Source organism: Mastigoproctus giganteus, chromosome 4 (assembly GCF_048544385.1).
Source record: "Mastigoproctus giganteus isolate SK-2022 chromosome 4, ASM4854438v1, whole genome shotgun sequence".
Lineage (NCBI taxonomy): Eukaryota > Metazoa > Arthropoda > Arachnida > Uropygi > Thelyphonidae > Mastigoproctus > Mastigoproctus giganteus.
The window spans coordinates 15000333-15021133 of NC_143578.1; the positions used below are offsets into that span (position 1 = coordinate 15000333).

At 37.8% G+C, this 20801-nt stretch overlaps 2 non-coding genes across 2 annotated transcripts; both read right to left on the reverse strand.

The window, feature by feature from the left end:
* Positions 1–1229: 1229 nt before the first annotated feature.
* On the reverse strand, positions 1230–1371 carry LOC150086426 (U4 spliceosomal RNA). Its single transcript, XR_016546912.1, has one exon. It is a non-coding gene; the product is annotated as a U4 spliceosomal RNA (small nuclear RNA).
* A 6972-nt stretch (positions 1372–8343) lies between these two features.
* On the reverse strand, positions 8344–8485 carry LOC150086427 (U4 spliceosomal RNA). Its single transcript, XR_016546913.1, has one exon. It is a non-coding gene; the product is annotated as a U4 spliceosomal RNA (small nuclear RNA).
* Between the last annotated feature and the right edge of the window lie 12316 nt (positions 8486–20801).

The following is a 20801-nucleotide window of genomic DNA, read 5'->3' on the forward strand; positions in this document are numbered from 1 at the left end:
TAACAGTCCATTTTAGGGAGAGGAGGGGATGATCAGGGCCTATTAACATTAAATTTTGGTACAAAGGCCCCATCCACTCAAAACATTCTAAAGACGTCCTGAATATGGTTGGATGTGCTGGGAAGGGAATTGCAATTGAATTGGATTCAACTGCAATCAATTCGATCGACTTTGAGATCTAGTATAAAAAAAAAAGTTTTATGCTGCACTCAAGAAGTATTTGATGATAGTGGGATTTGAGTAACAGTGCAGTGTAGGGAGGGGAGGGAATGGCCAGGGGATATGAGTTAGTCTATAAACAATAAATTTTGGTATAAAGGCATCCCCTTCCTCAGACAATTCTAAAGATGTCCTGAATATACTGGGAAGGAAATTGCAATCAATTCGATTCAGTTGGAGATCCAGGATTTAAAAAAAAAAAAGTTTTACGCTGTATTATAATCATCAGTGAGATTTGAGTAACAGTCCGTTTTAGGGAGGTGGTCAGAGGTAGTTAGCCTATGAACACGAAATTTCGGTACAAAGCCCCCCTAGGCGCCTCCGTAGCCAGGTGGGAAGGAGCAGCAGTGCGCAGCACACGCTTCTTGATTAGACCGGGGTTCGAGCCCGTCACCACCAAATACGGGGGATGCGGGAAGGTCAGGGAATGACCACCGCATATCCCGGAGCAATATGGCCTTAGTTGCTAATGCTCCTAAAAACCAAATAACAATAACAACAACAACAACAAAGCCCCCCCCCCCTTCAGAACATTCTAAAGACGTCCTGGGTAGGGAATTGCAATCAAATTGGATCTCAAACTGAAGCGAATTAGATGCAATTGCAATCAATTGGAGATCCCATTAATCGAATTGTATGTCCAGTTAATTGCTGATTAAGCGGAATCGAATTGGATATCCAATTAATCAGTAATTACTGATCTCCAGTTAACTAAACTGATTTAAATTTTAATTGAATTTCCAATTAATTTAAACTAACTAATCACTGATTCGATTAATCAGTGATTTACAGGCTCATTGAGATTCGATTTGCAACCGATATCACACCGATTTTCGTTTCTTAGTGGTAACGCGAGGTAGGCACGCCTGTGTCGCACCTAATATTAGGCATATTACCTATTAATGTCACGTAATATTAGGTACCACGTGGATGTGGCACCTAAGGCTATTAGGTGGCACGTAATATGTGCCACAGAATGAGTTCCCTATTTTTAATTAGTGAAGGGGCAGCCTCCGAAAAGGCTCGCAAAAATTGCCTAAGCCGACGGTATTTCACGTCGCCCTGGCGGGGTATTGGTAAAAGTTTTCAAACAGCAATAGTCGCGCCTCAGTTACCACTTCATTGGCTACAACACTGCCTCTGCGCAAAGCTGACGTCATAACTCCTAAAACAGTCCTTAACCAAAAAATATAAAGGTAATTATTCGGTGTATTTATAGAAATACAAATAAAATAAATTATTTTAAAGCATTTAAAACAACTAAAAGTAAGTAAGATATATTTTTATTTTCTAATCAGTTATATATATATATATAAATTATTTTTGTTCTTTTCGCTTTTTTTTTTTATTATAGACAATGACTATCTCCTGCACTTCAAAATAAACACTTAAGTATTTGATTAGTAGCAGGATTTGAGTAAGTCCATTTTAGGGAGGAGTAGGGGTGGCGAGGGATATGAGTTAGCCCAGTGGTTTTCAACCGGGGTGCCATGTAATTTGAGTTTAAGTTACTTAAACTTATTATTATTTTTAATTTATATGTTTATTTCATTATAATAAGGTGTACAGTATCTTTTTAATTTTGTGGTGATCTATAATTGATATTTACTGAGTACCTCTATATAAAGAATAAAATTATATACTGTATATTTATAATTTGTATTATGAAATGTAATTTTTATATTTATATTATTGTAATAACTATCATAAACATATATATTTTTTAATATTATATATATATATATATATATATATAATATTAAAAAATATATTTTAAGGCATTCTAAGAAAACTGCATTCAGAAAATAGCTCGCTAAGGGAACGTCTGAGCCAGCTTGAAGATTATCAACGAAAGTCCTTGAGCCTACTACAAGGTCTCTTGCCCGTGAACACTAGGCTGCCTTGTCCTGTCCCACAGGAACGCCCATCTCCCACACCTGAGTCATCACTACTACCCTAAACGGATATAGTTGCACTCTCTAAAGACAGCGCCATGCTAAAATCTACGAAACGGAACTCTGGCATTGCAGACATGAATGGAGCACAGCAAGGCCAGATGCCTGGACCTCAACCGACGCAAGCATCCCCACGCCAACATTATTCCAGAAACAGCAAAACCACCTTGATTGGCACGAGAGTAGTTAATACTAACTTCAGAATACGAGATCGCCAAGACACCAGCAATACTCAAGCAAATATCTTCATTAGCAGGCTGGATCCGTTGGCAAAAGTTGAAGAAATTCAGGCACTGTTGATGGAACTAGGCATACCCGGTAAGCCTTTCAAAATCAATACCAAGCATCCGTCTTATGCTTCCTTTAGGATTCAGATTGATGGGCCTAATTACCAACAATACTTCAATGCCGAATACTGGCCCAGAGGTCTGTTGGTAATGCCATACTATGGGACACCAAAGACCAAGAACTTATCAAGCCCGAACACCATGCCACAACAATGCATAACTACGCCAGCATCGCTACCTGTCCTCTCTAGCGGAGTCTCCCAAATTATATCCGAGAGCGGGAGCAATTTGCGGATGTGTCTAACGTGGAAATGACGAGCGAACATCGGACCGGTCGCATTGCAGTTAGAATATCCAGTAAGAGGACACATCGAACGCGACATCGATTCCGGGACGAGATTTCAGATCCTTATGTAAAAAGCAAATACTGTTCCAAGAGTAATCTCATCATAGTACAACCTTCTGTCGAAATAAAAATTCGAGGTTTCCTACAAAACATCAGGCGGGTCAAAAACAAACTAGATGGCCTACTTGATTTGCTTTCCTGTGCAGAGTACGACTTCGTCATTCTGATTGAAACCTGGCTCAAATATGAAATGGAAATTGCTGCCTTCACCTCAAATCTTGGCTATCACACGCTGGCTGCTAATAGAATTGGGAGACGAGGCGGCAGTGTAGCAATCTGTCAAAGGAGTTCACCCCCCCCCCCCGATTAAGGCACCCACTTATCCAAGAGGTGACATAGAAGCTGTTCTTGGAATCTACCGAATTGCTGGTTTGTCGATCTCTGTGTGTGCCGTTTATTTCCCTCCACCGGTTTCTGACGATTCTGTCCTTAATCTGACAGCATGGCTGTCACCACAATCAATCATCGGCAAAAGCTCATCATCCTTGGAGACTTTAACCTTTCACTGCCAGCCACAAAGAAGCTCTTACATACACTGTCATTGAACATGTCGGAAATGGGCATTGGTCTTATTCATGTTCCTCCCTCACACGGCGATGCCACCCTGCAGCGCATCTTCTCAAAGCGTTTAGTAAAGGAAACCCTGACCATAACTGAGAACTTCCTCCCGTCCGATCACGTTCCGATTGCTGCTATGATATCTCTGCAGGCACCTAAGGATGAACGTACACAAGTACAAACTACAAACACTGTCAGGAGAGTATACAATCCAAAATACATCAACATTGGAAAAGTTACTACACTTTTCCAACTTTACCCATGGAACATCTGACTGAGCTTAACATAAATGAGGCTGCCTACCGGCTTTCGAGATGGATGGAATTGATTGCAAGGTCTGCAATGTCCAAAACTTGCATCCTTAGTCCCCCACTCAAAGCCATGGTGGAATGACCTCCTGACTAAGGCCTTTAGGGAAAAACAGTTAGCCCATGCCTCCTATAAGAAGTCGCCTTCACGAGAGTCATACGCCAAATTTTCCAAAGTAAGGATGGATTTCCAGAAGAGTAAACAATTTGCTATTGACAATTTCATGAACGGCCGGCTATCCAGGGGAAAACGTGTGTGGTCCACAAGTCTTACTTGCACCCATCTATCTTTAGATGTCCAGGAATGGTGTGAGCATGTGCTGCGTTTTAAGCGAGATCACCGTGTGTCCGAAGCATATCCTTGGAACGAAGCGTTTAAAGTTTCTTCACCTTCTAGTAATACAGAAATTTCCGAAGAACAGCTAATAAAAATAATAAATTCACTACCTGACAAGTCCACCATAGGAATTGACGCAATACCTCTTTTTAGTCTAAAAACTGCTTCTTATTTCATCAGCAAAGATCTCACTCAACTCTACAACAAAGTACTCAAATTTGCACAGGTACCTTCAAGCTGGTTATCATACAGAGTCGTGGCAGTTCCGAAGAAGCCTCGTGCGAATAGACCGGTTGACTTCAGGCCAATATCAATTGCCTCTCCTATCGTATGTTGATGATATTGTATGCTATTTGCCATGCAAACGCTATGTTGGTGATTCACAAGAAAGACAAATCTCCTCTGAATCTGTAAACAGCTACCTAAATACATTCCGTAAGTATGCCAAATTTTTTGGCCTGTCACTCAATCCAGGGAAGTGAAACTATCTCATCTTTACGCCAAGTCGGATGACTTCTACTGATACTGCATCTTCTCTACTTCCGGAATTGGCAGGAAATGTTCAGACTCCAACAGACAGTGTCACCTAGGAGTAATGCTTGATGCCAATCTCACCTATAAAAAACAAATCTATGTTCAGTATTCCAAAGCCCCGAAAGCGTTCTGGGGAATGAAAATTGACCTGTGCAAAACGCACAGTAAGCAAATAATCAAGAAATACCTTTCAACTTACTTCTGTGGTGCGCTCTCCTATGCCGTAAAAGTTTGGTCGGCGGCACCACCCACCAGCCTCAGGAAACTATGGGGCCTCGAATTCGAGGTGCTGGAGTGGGCCAACTTGTGGTCGCACCAGATCTACACAACATCTAAATCTACTCTCTGCTGCAACCTGCAATATACGCCCCTAGTCCACAGAGTCCATGTGCTAAAAATAGTCATTCCTTCATCTGTGCTCAGTTAAGCAGGATCACCTCAACATCTGGAAACGGTTGGTTGGCGTTTGCCAGGCAGACATCTCCGTAGTACCTCCTCCTTGTGCTCAAGGCTACAGAATTTCAAGAGACACTTCCCAAATGTGACTCTGGACACTCTCAACTCGCTCAACATCGACATCGACCTGTGGACTAAAGACAAGGCATATCGCGATGGCATCTTGTCCTATCTTGCTCTTTGTAAAGGACATTTATGTAAATGCCGATCTTAGTTAGCCGATGTCATTTCATGTTCTGCTCAACTTGTAGTTCTTTTTCGCTGTAATTACTACTTCATTTTTACATTTTGACTATCATCTTAGTTTTTATCTATTCATTTTTATTTAGTTATTTTATTTCTTTTTTTTTTTTTCTATTATAAAACAAAATCACTTGTATAAACAACGAATTGTAAGATTCGTCCGGCTTTCTGTATAAGGAATCACTATTGTATACAATTTATGTTAATAAAGAATCTTATTATTATTATGTGTGTGTGTGTGTGTGCAGAGAGAGAATCGGACCTAAAACAAGCAGAAAACTGAATAGGGGTGCCTATTCAAACCAAATAAATTACTTAGGAGGTGCCGTTATTAAAAAAAGGTTGAAAATCACTGAGTTAGCCTATGAACATGAAATTTTGGTACAAAGCACTTCCCACCTTCAGAACATTCTAAAGAAGTCCTGGGAAGGGAATTGCGATCAAATTCGATCTCAACTGAATCAAATTAGATGCAATTCCCTTGTATTGTTTGGCATTACAAGGATGCGAAATGGGATGACCTGCGAGATTTCTTTTCTTCTTTTCCTTGGTCGGATTACTGTTTCAAAACTTCTGATGTCAACTTTTGCTCAGATCGTGTTAGTGAAATTATTCTTGCATAAATGGAATCCTTTATCCCACACTCCACTTTAAAATCTCGTCCTTTATCTAAACTTTGGTTTTCCATTAAATGTGCTAAGGTGTTCAAGAGAAGAACGTTGCATATCGTAATTGGCTTGTTTCTAATTCTTCCGTTTCATTTTCTGCCTACACCAAAGCTCGCAACAATTGTAAAGCAGTTATTAATCAGTACAAACTAGAGTTTGAACAGGCTAAGAGTAGAAAACTTGCTTCTTGCCCTAATGGTAGCCAAGCATTCTGGTCTCTTGCCAAAGCTATTGGCCGCAACTTTTGCCAATCTCTGCTCCCACCTCTGTCCAAATCAGATGGTTCTATTGTCGCTTCGGCCAAGGCTGACCTGCTAGCATCCCAGTTTTCTTCCAAATCACGTGTTAATGATAATACTAAAACACCTCCCACCATTCCCAACACGATCCATTCAATGCCTCCTGTGGTCTTCCGTCAAAAGAATATCAGAAGGATTTTAACAAAACCTTGATGCTAAGAAGGCTCCAGGTCCTGATGGTATTTCTTCACTTGTTCTCAAAACCTGTGCCTTTGAACTTACTCCTGTTCTTTGCCGCCTTTATTCACTTTCTTATTCCAAAGGTGTTTTTCTTTCTGCTTGGAAATTTTCTCATATCCAGCCTGTTCCTAAAAAGGTGTCAAATCCCTTCCATCCAATTATTGTCCCATTGCAATTACTTCTACTCTTTCTAAAGTAATAGAGAAATCAATTAACCGCCAACTCTTAAACTGCCTAGAAACCTTCCGTCTGATCAACGATCGCCAGTATGGATTCCGTTAGTGTCGATCCACTGGTGATATTCTGGCTTATGTTACCCATTTATGGACTAATTCAATGGAAAAGTTCGGTGAAACACAAGCAGTTGCGTTGACATCTGAAAAGCTTTCGATCGTGTTTGGCATAAATATCTTCTAAACAAGTTTCCATTTTATGGTATGCCAACTGTTTTTTGTAATTGGTTATCCAGTTTTCTCTCTGCTCGCTCACTGAGGGTGATTGTAGATGGCTCTTTTTTGGCATTAGCGGAGATGCCAAAAAAGAGCCATCTACAATCTCCACTAATGCCGTTGTCCCCCAAGGTTCAGTTCTTTCTCCCACTCATTTCCTCTTGTATATTAATGACCTTCTGCCATTTACTGGAAATCCTATCCATAGTTTTGCCGATGATAGCACGTTGCATTCCACTTTCCATTTTTAGAAAACTTGTCCTGCTCAATCAGCTTCAACTTCTCGAAAATCTGCTACCAATTCCTTAAATGCCGATCTTCAGGCAATTCTCCAGTGGGGCAAAGACAACTTAGTTGATTTCAATCCTTCTAAAACTCAGTCTTGTCTTATATCTCGCAAAAAGGATTCTTCTGCTCCTATGCTTATCTTTGGTGACACTCTGATTTCTAGGCAAAGTGATATATCTCTTTTGGGGATTACCCTGACTTCTAATCTCTCTTGGCACAAACACATTACAAATATTGCTTCCTATGCATCTAAAAAACTTGGTTTTCTCTTTCGCTCTCGGCGTTACTTTTCTTCCAAACAGCTGTTCACTCTGTATAAATCGCAAATCCGCCCTGTTATGGAATATTGTTCCCACATCTGGTATGGTTCCCCCAAAACCTGTCTCAGGCTTCTAGATTCCATTCAGAAGAGGGCAGTGAGGTTAATTAACGATTCATCTCTAACAGTCTCTCCCCTCGCTGTCTGATAGAAGTACTGTTTCTGTTGCATGCCTCTTCTACAGATACTTCCATGGGCACTGTTCTTCTGAATTGGCTTCTAAAATTCCCGCTCTCTCTTTCAAAACAGTCCGAACACGTGCTGCCACCAGCCGACATCCATTTACTGTCGAACTTCAAGCTCACAGAACCTACTTTTCATCTTCCTCGTTTATTCATTCAACTGCTGTTTTCTGGAACAACCTTCCTTCATACGTATTTCCTGAAAATTAAAATCTACAGAAGTTCAAGTGCAATGTCAACAAATATCTTCTTCCATCTTCTCAACCTCCAACCCAAGCACGGTAAGTACTATAGGTTCTAATGCCTCTAGTGTTTGGGGTTTTCATAAAAAAAAAAATTGCAATCAATTGGAGATCCGATTAACCGAATTGAATTGGAAAAATTACTGATTAAGTGGAATTCAGTAATTAATCGAATTAGATTGGATATCCAATTAATCAAAAATAAATTTCCAATTAACTAAACTGATTTAAATCATAATTTGCAGCCGATAATCACACCGATTTTCGTGCTAACGCTGCGCTTATGTGGCACTTAAACCTTTAATGCCCACATCCTAATATTAGATGCGACGTGGAAGTGGCACCTAATATTAGGTGGCACCTATATATGTGCCACAGAATGAGTTTCCTATTTTTAATTAGTGAAGGTGCAGCCTCCGAAAAGGCTCGCAAAAATTGCCTAAGCCGACGGTATTTCACGTCGCCCTGGCGGGGTATTGGTAAAAGTTTTCAAACAGCAATAGTCGCGCCTCAGTTACCACTTCATTGGCTACAACACTGCCTCTGCGCAAAGCTGACGTCACAACTCCTAAAACAGTACTTAACTAAAAGATATAGTGGTAATTATTCGGTGTATTTGTAGAAATACAAATAAAATAAAATATTTTAAAGATTTTAAACCAATTAAAAGTACATAAGATATGTTTTTATTTTGTAATCAGCTATATATATAAAGTTTATTTGTCTCTTTTTTCTTTTTGTATTATAGACAATAATATTTTCTCTTGCATTTAAAAACAAAGCAACGTTAGTTCAGCAATCACAGTAGAGCAATTGTCATCGTTACTTTGGTGTCGATAGCTTTATGAACCCGGATAAGAAATTCCCGCATAAGTCGTTTCTTCTGTACTAGTTTTGGTTTTTTAATTTCCAATTTCAACTTTATTTATTAAATTGATTAAATTACGTAAATTCTTTATAATGACGTTTTCCCACTATACGTTCTTAAATATAGAAATTCTTTATTTTTAAATTAAAAATATATAAAACAATATAAACACTTTGGTAATCGAAGAAGTTAGTGCATAGCATCATTTTAGTTCGTAGTAAATCACCGAAGTAGGTGAAATGGCATCGTTTCTTTTTTTACATCTCATATTTGTGAATGGAATTCCTTCACAACAAGTTGCCTTGATATTACACTACCTAGAATAAGCAACGCTTTGCCACTGGAGAAGACTAATGTTACTTAATAATAATTATTCAGGCACCAAGCCTGATTAATCATCACAATAAAAAAATGAACAAATAAAAATAAAAACTTTTATTATATTCGACATCGCCTTTTCCTATTTATTAGAAGGAAAAAGTTAATTTAAATAATTGTAGTACAATAGTACAACTCGTTGTGAAGGTATAAGGGGGATACGTCCATTTTGAAAAAAAAAGTTTATAATGAAGTTGGAGAATGTTTTGAATACGAATTTGCAGAAATATTATCTTCTGATCCTGATGTATTGGGATAGCTTCCAGGAGCGGAAATTAAATCTCCACCATCATGCCAAGGTTGAAATAATTTGTCATTTTAATATTAAATTGTTTTAAAAAACACATTTAAAAATGTACTGTAGTTTATATTCCTTCCTAATAAATCGTAAAGAATTTCTGCGAAGTCTGTCCGGCAATCGATGGCCTTCCAATTAAACCTTCGCTACGCTCTGATCGCCCCCACCCCCTCCTACACCCCATTATGTTTCCAGCTCAATTTGCTATCTTACGTGCTCTGAGTGATGTCCAATCACCGGCAGTTTGACAAGCAGATGCTTAGCGAAAGGAAGTGTACTTCACATTCATCCTATAACCGTCTCCTACTTTCATTTTCTCTCATCCTGTTGTCAAGGAAACTATCGTTAAAACTGCTTGTCGTGCAGCTCAGATCTTCATTGTAACGTCCCTCACGTGAAATTTAAGTTATTATTGCCAAGGCAACTGGATCCCTGGTAGTCGACAATGATTGGGCTAAAATGGAAGAGATCAGTCTTCGATGTTCTTCGAAGGTTACAGAGCAGACAAGAAATGGGAAATCATTATGGGAATATTCATGTACAAGGAGGATTCTGCTACAGCTCATGCAGTTTCAGATGATGAGATCCAGTGATGGATGGTTGTGTTATTCACCGGTTTTTGCTGGAAGTGTCTTGAGAGAAGTCGTACGATACCATCGATGTTATTTTGGCAGATACCAAAATATTCACTTCGAGCGAGTGCTATTTAAATCGAGCTGCCCGTGTGTTGCTATAGTAACAGAGATAGAACTTGTGGACTTCTCGAAATGGTCAACCTATCTCCTCGTGATCAAGAAAAGAAGAGAAATATAAAAATGTCCTCTTTCGAAATGGGATTTTAGGGGAAAAAGCAAATCTTCGTTTCTAGAATCTCTCACAAGTGAGAAGAGCTTTACGAAATAGATGTCGATGCCCTTTGTGGAGGATGCAATATTTCTGAGGAATAAGAGTTCAGAAAACAATCCTCATTGAGTGGAAAATTAATGTCACATCAGGGAAAGAGAGACTACTGATTGATCTTTTTGACACGTGACTTTCCTCCATAATATCCATAAAGAACCGCAATCATTTTTTAAGTTAATAATCCATTTTCTGGAAATATTTTGATTGCTGAAATTCTAAGATTGTTGTCACATGTCGCAAAAGAGAACGCGCACCGCAGTAATACTAACAGTCCTTGTTGACACCGTATTACCAGACATCTCTGGGGAAGCATTACTGGCTTGTCTCCGATCCTAGGCAATACATCAACTAGACGGGACTACACAGAAACCATCCATCACTGCACGAGCTCTTAATTATCTGGATGGCAAGGCGTCAATCTAACTTTGATCTCAGAGTCTCTGTAGGGTTCCTTCAGTGAATGTTTACAAATATCATTTTAAAGAACAAACATCTCGGGCACCATTGAGATAATGTGATGTCAACACTTGGAAGGACGTAACCTCATACAGAGGTACAGCAGTGCGCAAAAAAATTCACGCATATAAAACCTGGTAAAGAAATCATTCTTTGTAGTTAAGTTTAAATGATGTTCAATTTTTTTTTTCTATAGACATTTCCTTTTAAAACTCAAACTGTTTGTGGCAGCTCTCTGATTGGAAGAGAGAGTGGAAAATGTGGCGGATGCGCAGAAAAAAACAATTTAAAGTTCAGTCACTGCACATATTGAAGGCTGCTCTTTTTTTTTTTGCCTCCATATGTACACATTTACTAAATATGTGCATATGGACCACGTTCTGTTCGTAGTCAAGAGCAAATTGTTTGCCACTTACTGCATCGATCTCGTATTGTGGAGACACTTCACCACGAGTTGCCTTGATATTGCACTACTTTAAACTCACCTGCGATGTAGTGTGCAATACCAAGGCAACTTTTACAAAATAATGCTATCTGCACTGGGAAGTGCAGTTTGTTAGGCAGCGCATTAGATTTTTATTTTTTAATAGTATAAAAATTAAAATGCTTGTTGGACTGGAAATGCTTTTAAAAATTGTTAAGAGTGTATAACAAGTGTAAAGAATTTTTTTTTGGGACACTTTGAACCTTTTAAGATCCTCTTAAAATGTTCCATCGCATATTATAATGTGATAACGTTTTATTATTGTGCAAATATTGAAACTAGGGACGTAATAAATAAAATTTTAGTGTTTCATAGGTGTTAATACATTTTCACACACTGCTTTATTTTACAGGGGTACTTGGAAAGTCCCTTTGTCATGGTTCACCCCATTTTCCAAATGAATGGCTATTCCGTTCAACGACTACGAAATTAGCTACTTAGTTATGGTAGATTATGGCAATTGGTTACCATGGCAACAAAAATCTGAGTAAACTTTGCTTTCTATCCCACGTTTAAATAAGAAAATCCCATCCATCCCACTACACGAAATTACTATTTATACTATTAAACATCCTCCCAGCTGAATGCAACGAAACTTAAGGTAGATAATTAACATTAGTAATAATTGGCAAATGAATAGCAACGCCTGCTCCTTTACAACGAGTTGCCTCGGTTGTGTACTTGGAGGTAGGGAGGAGGATTCTTCAAAATAGAAGATATAAATTACAGGAAGCATTTAAAGAGCTTATAATGATTCATATTATAATATATAAGTTTATTTATAAATTTGTATTTAATAAAAATTTTCAAATAAAATTATTAACAACTTTATTAATATTTCTAAGTTATTATAGTTGTTTTTTATATTAGAATACACCATAACTTATCTAAAATAATGTATGTAGGTTAAATGGAGCGCGTGCATGATTAATTTTGAAATCGTATTGTGAGGATCATTTTTGTTCAAATTACCGAGTTTTAACCCAAAACTCGTATTCAATCAGTCTAACATGATTCGATATTGTTAACCAAGCTCGCCCCCCCCCAGTATTGTTTTAATTGCGAAGTTGAAGTTGTATCAAACCGCAGGGAACTCTATTGTTTTAACCCTGTTCAGGGAACTTCAATAGGGCTTTTTTTTCTGAGAAACTTTTGATTACACACTTCAATTCAAGCGCGTTAAAACTGATTAAACTAGAGACGCCAACGCCTGAGATTTTTTCTTTGAGGATAGCTAAAGTCGGTCTTGTATAAATAGGGGTTAGTGAAGAAATACGAAATACTTTATTCAGTATCGAATCGAGGAGCCATTGTTTTTATTAAGTTCAAGTGTTCGGCGAGGCATGGATTGTATCAGTACGTTCTGATCTAACTGTAATCATTCTTCCAACAAAATATCGCGCACTTGACACAAAGGAGGAAAACCTTGCCCAATATCTTTCTCCAGCATATTCTCGATACGATTGAAATCAGATGAATGTGGGGGGCAGGGAATATGGTGAAAATCAGTGTCATGTTCTCTGAACCATTCTGGCACTACTTGCTTTTGCATTATCATCAATAAAGTGGCCATTATCTTCAGGATACAAGTGTAACATTGAAGAAGGGTGCAGTAGACATGACACAAAATTCGTGTTCTCCCTGGATGACATTCGATCTTCCACCGGTATCGACGGACCCAGTCCATGACAACAAAACATTCCCCATACCATGATACCACCTCCAGATGCATGGGTTGTCTTAACAATTCCAGCTGTGTCCATCGCTTCGTGAGATTCTCGCCACACTCTCCGACTACCATCAGTGCAAAACAAAGTGTCTCGTGATTCGTTTGACCACAACACTTTCTTCCATTGTTCCCCTGTCCAACTAGAACGTTCTAGCCACCACTGCAACCGGGTTTTTCTGTTTTTCTCTGAAACAAGTGGCTTCCGAATAAGCAGGCGAATAAGACTGCCAGTACACACTTTATTCAATTCTCTGCTCATGGCATGGGTTGAAATAGGGCAGTTCTGGTCTTGGTTGAATTCAGATGTTATTTGCTGCACACTGGATGTCCTAATTTCAGTACAGTCCCGCTTAGAGCACAACGGCTTCGCTGTTGAAGTATTGTTTTTCTGTTACATTTACGTCTTTGAGATGTGGAAACACCTTGCTTTCCAGTCATTAAAACCTTTTAGATGGAAGCTTTTAAGAAACCAGTTGTCTCCTGCTTCTTCAATCGTTGCTTCCGCTAAACGTGCACTAACGGTAAGACCTTTTTCAAAATCTGATAGACAGTGTAGAGCTCGTGATGTCTTCATTAGGACATCGCTGGCTATCCGAAAGACACCAAAGATTGATGACTATCTTGTTGGCTCTTCTCGAGATTGGTGTAGCTACTACTTTGAGAATCTTTTCGTTGTAAAAATGGTACAGAACCTATGGTTTGGCTATTTTCAATTAAATTTGGACCTATATGGTGGAAATATCTTCTCAATTAATTCTGGTAATTGTACCTCAGAGTATGTTTGATAACCAGACTTTAACTCTTTTGTAACACTGGCACCTTGGGGGAAGAATACCGGGATAGCTGGAGCGTTAACAAACTGGTACAAGAGCATTGCGAAGTGGGGTTGAGTGTAAAAATTGATGGGAATTGACCTGAGGCTGGTAAAGAAATCCTTTGGTTCAGTTTCATTTGAAATTTCTGTTGACTCAGTAATAATTTTAGCAGTTGATGATTCCGATTCCTTTGATTTCAATGATTCTCGTTTTTTCGATGCCAGTGATTCCGTTTCCTTCTGACTCTTTGATCTTTAGTAACACTGCGATTGGAATCTTTTAAGGAACATCTCCTTCTACTTAGCGGTTCTGTTTCAATTTCTTCCATTTATTTAACCCTGAAGAAGATAAGATTGTTGGTGTAACTGTCTGTTGAACGATTCCAGATCCTTTCCGAGTAGCTGCCAAAAGCGTAGGATTTTATTTGATGGTCGTGTTGTAGAGAAAAACTGGTCCAAGGATACTATAGCAAAACAGTACCCCACAATGAAAATTGGGGGCGGGGGGGACAGTCGATTATCTGTTTTCTAGGGTCACGAGAAATCTAGTAGAGTTATATGAAGTGTACAAATTGACTACCTCTTTGAAGAAATTATTCATCCCCATTTTTAGAATTTCCCTGGACAATCTGGATAATTAACCCTCATGAAGGTTAATTGTCCGACTGCACAACCAAAAATAACACAGCAAACGGTAGAAAAACAAATAGACAGGAGAATATGCTGCTGATTTAATAGACGTTGACTGTTTTACGGCCTTCATTTAACCTCTCGGCTAACGCGGTTAGCGTTTGATACCAAACTTTGTTTTTCGCATTTCTTCTCCGCAGAGGCAGATAACACAAATGGTCTTATGACCGGAGTTCTTGTTAAGGCATGCTTGCCAACCTTCCCGCAGTATATCAAGAAGACAGTAATGACCTTAATATACCACTTAGGCCTCAGTAACAAGGAACATTAGAGGTTCACAAACAAAACGGATCACTCGAGATGGCCAATTGTTTTTCTCTTGAGTGCTGTCTGGTCTTGGTGGGTAAACGTACCCCCTAACAGGGGATGGAAAATAAAAAGGGTAACGATAAAGAAACGTATTTATGGGCGTAAAGTGGATGTCACTCTATAACCCTTTATTACTGGAAGGTAAGACGTTTAGAGGACTCTATCGTTGTATTCTTCAGAAATTGCATGAAATATTGGGATTCCTCACCACATTAGCAGGCACTAGATGAAGGAAAATTGCGCATGCGTAATGAATGTACTTGTCGAGTTAGGTATAGCAATTAATCTTGTACAACGAGTTGTCTAGGTATTACACTCCTTTCAAAGATTTTCTTAAAGGCATTGTCTAATTTTTGAATTAATTTAATGAAATTTTTGAACTAGTGCAATATCAATGCAACTCGTTGTGAAGGCCCTAGATTTGCAATTTAAATCATGCTGTGCTACAAAAAAAAAAAAAAAAAAAAAAAAAAAAATGAGACCAGAAGAATGTCCTCCAAACTCCATATAATTTAATAATTAATTTATTTAAAACTAATTAATGTTATAATTGTAATTTCATTTGCTTGATTAAAAATTAAGTTTTAATTTCATTTATTTAATTCTGCTTGCGGGATTATAAACTGGTAAATGTTTATTTTCCATATTCTGTAAGCTGAGGCCATTTTGTTCCTGGATTTCAAAGGTGACAAAAATAATACCCGTAATTTATTTAAATTTAGTTTAATTTTAAGTTAAGTTTAAGTTAAGTTAAAATTAAGTTAAATTTACTGTAAGTTCCTCACTAAAGGGATTGTTATAAACACTGGCCGCCTTCACCAGGGGTTGCCAAGGTATTGCCCTACATAAAATAAACAGCACTTCTCTGTTATTTGAGTTGTAAGATAAACTTTATTGCTCAGAGTAAAATAAACCTTCATAAACTGTTTCTTAGCATTAAAAAAAAAAAAAAAAAAAATCGTTTCTTGTTTTAAACTAGTGCAATACCTACGCCACTCGTTGTAATGGAACAACCTTCGTATGAAAGTTTTTTTTATTAATAAATGTTTGTTACAATTTTCAAAGATCATTGTAACATAAACATTTATTTGTTACGATAACATAAACATTTATTTGTTACGATGATCGAAGATCATTGTAACGTAAACAGTTATTAAAAAATAAAAAATAAATTATCTTTGTAAATTATCTAATTTACCCTAATACATTTATATTTATAAAAATATTGTAAATAAAGTGTACAAAAAGAATGCTTATAATAATTTTTAAAATATGGCATGTTCAACAACAGCACAAACATTCATAAATGACTATTTTACATCACAATAGATTATGATGTCACTTCCTTTAAATTTCTGATTGGTTTGATGAAGTTTTCTCAATACGCATGCGTATTGTTTCATCTTTCGTGCTGTCTACTAGAACACTCTGTAATACACATCCAGGATCGATAATGTTTATAAAAAGACATAAAGAGAAATTTAAGAATATATATTAAGTTCTACTAATATAATTATGAGTTCTGATAATCTGCTGCACCTTTTTAAAATACAGAAGTAATAATTTCCGCTTTATTACAGCAATCCCAAAGATCACTTCCCTTAGATTTCTGATTGGTTTGCTGAAGTTTCTCAACTACGCATGCGTACTGTTTCATATTTAGTGCTGCAGTCACCAGAAGGCTCTGTAATACACATCCAGAATTTATAAACTTTTTAAAAAGACAATATATATTCATAAATTTCTCTTAAGTTCTACTAATATAATTATTTATAGAAATTATAATTATTAGTTCTACTAATATAATTATGAGTTCTATTAATCTACTGCGCCTTTTTAAAATACAATATTAGTAATTTCCGATTTATTATAGCAATCACATAACAACACATATCCATGAAAAGGTACACTCCTTTACAAAAAATTATGTCGTTCTGGTATGCCAGGCAGTTGCATTATATCAACAAAGAGGAGGATCGTGCAATTTTTCTCGAGTTTTAAATGTAAACATGCGGTCTTTCTTCGTAACAACCTCCCTAGAACGCATCTTGTTGTCAGAATCAATAGACAACGTAAGAGCGATACCAATCTGGAGTAACTCCATTGTGATGCGCCAGACAGGAAAATAACTGTCTCTTTTCAGCTCCATGAAACTGTAGGGATGGTTCGAGGGAGCTAATTACGATGAAGGGAGTAGGGGAGTTGTTCGTTTAACGGCGTCGTAAAGTGTCTTCACAAGTCTTCACAAAAGAATCGTCGACTGGCGTGTTGTCGTACATAGGACAGGGACTTAAGCAGCTGACGACGAAGAAACTCAAGTGGTCATGTAATTTACGGTTATAATAATAGATATTGCATACTTAAGACAAAGTTATTGAATATAAAAGATTTGACAGTTAAATTTCAGGAGTAAGTCAATTTAGATGATACAACTGTGTGCGAACGACTTACGATACGATTTGAGCTACTGTGACGATTTTTCTTAGGTTCCTTCCCTAGCAGACTTTACACAGAAACAAATCTTGCAAGGGTGAATCTACGATAGAACAAACTTCTTAAACTCGAGTTGTGTAGGTATTGCACAACTTTCAAACAATGAAATCGCCGAAAGGCTACCCCACTATTTATTGTTTAATTAAACAATATTGTTATTATTGTTTCATTTCCGAAAGAGATTGTCATAGCAGCCCCACCTTTTAAACAAATAGCCAATTTGACAAGATCATCTGTTGAAAGTAGTGCAATACCGTGGCAACTCGTTACAAAGGCAACTAATGCTTATAGTGCGAGGATCTTCTCTTTATCAGGGGTTGCCTCGTATTGTACTACTTTAAACAAATTGCGGAGCTCGAAGGTTAATTTCGAATTTAAATTATTTTATATGAAAACCAGACAAAATAGGATGCCGGGATATCTTGACAAAATTGGGTCAATTCATCCTCCACCCCTTTCATTGTCGTTAGGAAGAATTGCGCCTTCTTCATCACGAGTTGCCTTGGTACTGCACTACTTTTACATTTGATTGTAATTATAAAATTTGATAAGTTAAAATAACTGATTAAAATGTGGCTAACATTTTAACTTCATAGTGCGTTTTGTATGGATTTTAACTGCGTAGAATTTCGCGATCATAATGCTCAAGGTGGAACGAAAGCCTCCCTTTATCATGAGTTGCCTTGGTATTGCACCACTCCTAGCATAAAGAAGACTCCTTCATAACGAGTTGCCTTGGTGTTGCCTACATCTGATATTTGTTTCTAAGAAACACAAAACTAGATATGGGAAGCTAGAAAAACGGATTTTTCTTATCTATTACGTACAGAAATGTCACATATAATCAGTCACTGTGATTCCAGTTTCTCCATCACAGGTTCCAACTGTGATTTTCCTTTAGTAGTGACCAAATCACAGGCTGTAATTTCACGAGTTTTACAAATTCGATAGTTTTTTTAATTACAATTCGGAAACAATCTTAGATTATTTAATTAAAAATGGAGTAGTTAATCACTTGAAACAATTAGAAAAGTTTTAATGCAGTTCTAGCTTTAAACAATTACACATTTTCTCATTTAGAAGTGATGCCAAAATCGCCATGGCAACAGACAGCAGTTTCTTCTTTTTTTTTTTTTTTTTTTCTTAGTGAAGTGAATTAGGAGTTTTTCAATTTTGTAAATAATTCCTGTCTGGGGAAAACTATACGGCGTTAAAACAGGACACGCAGTAAATAACCCTTAGAAACGAGTGTACCCTAAACCTCATTAATTATAAGGTTCCTAACCAGCGTATAAAAAACCGTAATTAATTAAAATGATTTTAATCAGGGGAATAGAGAATGTATTATTTACAATGAGAAACGTTTCGGATGCAGTTTAAATTAAAATAATCTGAAAAATCTCTTTTTAGGAGGAACACGTACACTAAATTGCCAAAAGTATAAAACCACAAATATTCAGAAGTCAATTGACTTTGTTCCAATGAGGACACGACATGCAAAAATAGCTAGAAAAGTAATCAATGGATTCAAAATAAACATCTGACACCCAATCCCACAGAGACCCAGGTCTGCGCTTTCTACAGTTCTACCAGTTCACATTCTATGGCAGACGACAACATAATGAAGCCAAACGAAACATTGTTAACATTCCTTCTGATATTTCAACGAACAGAAATCACCTTTGTCTAACAAAAGGTTGGACATTAAGTGGCAGAGTGGCCTTGGAACATTGTGATGAATAATCCAGCACACCCAATGTTGGAACAACAACCTTCTCTTCAACGACTGAAATCAAGAAGAGAATTTCTAGGAAAGACAAATGAACTGCTTACCACACCAACATTGCCAAATGGAGAGCTAGAAGTGAACAAACTCAAGATTAGATGACCCCACGAGAAAAATTACCCCCTGGCATCTTTACGGATGGAAAGTTTGGGTGGTTACTCCTGGACTCCTGAAGAAATGGGATATCCAATCCCAAATTTAAACTCTGTGTGATTGTGGAGCTGAACAAACAACAAAACCTCTCTTCAGCTGCCCCCTTTCTCCTACAACTTGCATCTCGATCTCTTGGAGACAACAGAGGCCCTACCATTAATATATGGACATCTGCATATCTAAAAATAACATTTACTAAAGAGAAAAGCTCATAACGTGTCTGCTACCACTTCACATTCTATGGCAGACGATAACATAATGAAGCCAAACGAAACATTGTTAACATTCCTTCTGATATTTCAACGAATAGAAATCCATTAATCATGTCTGATCGTTTGGTAACAGAGAACTATTAAACCTACTGGCCTTTGTCCAATATAATTATTGGTCGCATTAGCCTCCAACCTTGAAGCTTTTACTATTCCAATCTTCTGATAATTAGGGAAGAGAAAGCGGAAGTGGTTTTATTAATTGTTTATAATTCGGCTGCTCCAATAGATCTATCGATTTCGTAATCTACATGCCATAGTGAAGACGGACGCTAATTGTTTAAATATATGTTAATTTCAGCACCTAAGTAGATTCCATTATCAACGTTGCCATGGGGATGAGATACGTGACTGGAAATGACGAGGCAGTTAATTGTTACGTCATTAACGAGTGTGTCTTGAGGTTGTTAGAGATTATTACAATATTCTCCAATTCGTTTTAATTTATTATTACTACGCCACCTAGTGGCGAAGGCCTGCACTTTCGACTTTGTACTTTTTTTTTTTTTTTCTTCTCTCTTTCTTCCTGCTTGTCTGTTGCTGCATCTCCTTTACCATTTCTTTGAGAAGAGAGATTTTTAAGGGAAAGACGTCGAGATTTTTTTTTTTCTTTTTGCAGCTCCATTTCTTGTAGCGTTCTCGAAATATGGCGAGAGATTTAAGTGCACGTGAATCGTACGAACGCAAACAGCGACCGCTGTTTACAGAAGACGAAGGTCACCGCGAGTTGCAAGCCGTAAGATGCTTTTATGGCAAAAGGAAAGGAGAAATATCCGGATGCTGAGTGATGCAGATAACCAAGACATCACTTAGATCTCCATCCTCCGAGTTTAGAGTGTCCTAACAAATGCTCTTTGAAGTTTCCATCTGGAGAGGGATGGAATAACAGTTTTCGCTCAATGCATCTGCTCGGCTGAAACTTCAAGATACATCTACGCATACCCCCCCCCCCCCGATATTTATACACAGTCGCTAAGTGGGTGTCCTTCGTCGTAGGGAAAGCGAAGGTTCGCGTTCGTAAATAGCATTAGCGGAAAGCAGAGTTCACGAGGCGAATAAACAATAATCTGGTGGTGCCAGAAAAGCTCTTACTAACGGGGGAACATCCACATGCGAAGACTGTGTCGGATTTTGTGAGTTAGTTTCCATAGCAACTTCGAACGTCTGTTTACTTTTCCGGATAGTCGCCATCACAGATCTCTGATACTCGATGATCAAATAGCGATAGAATACTTCCCCCC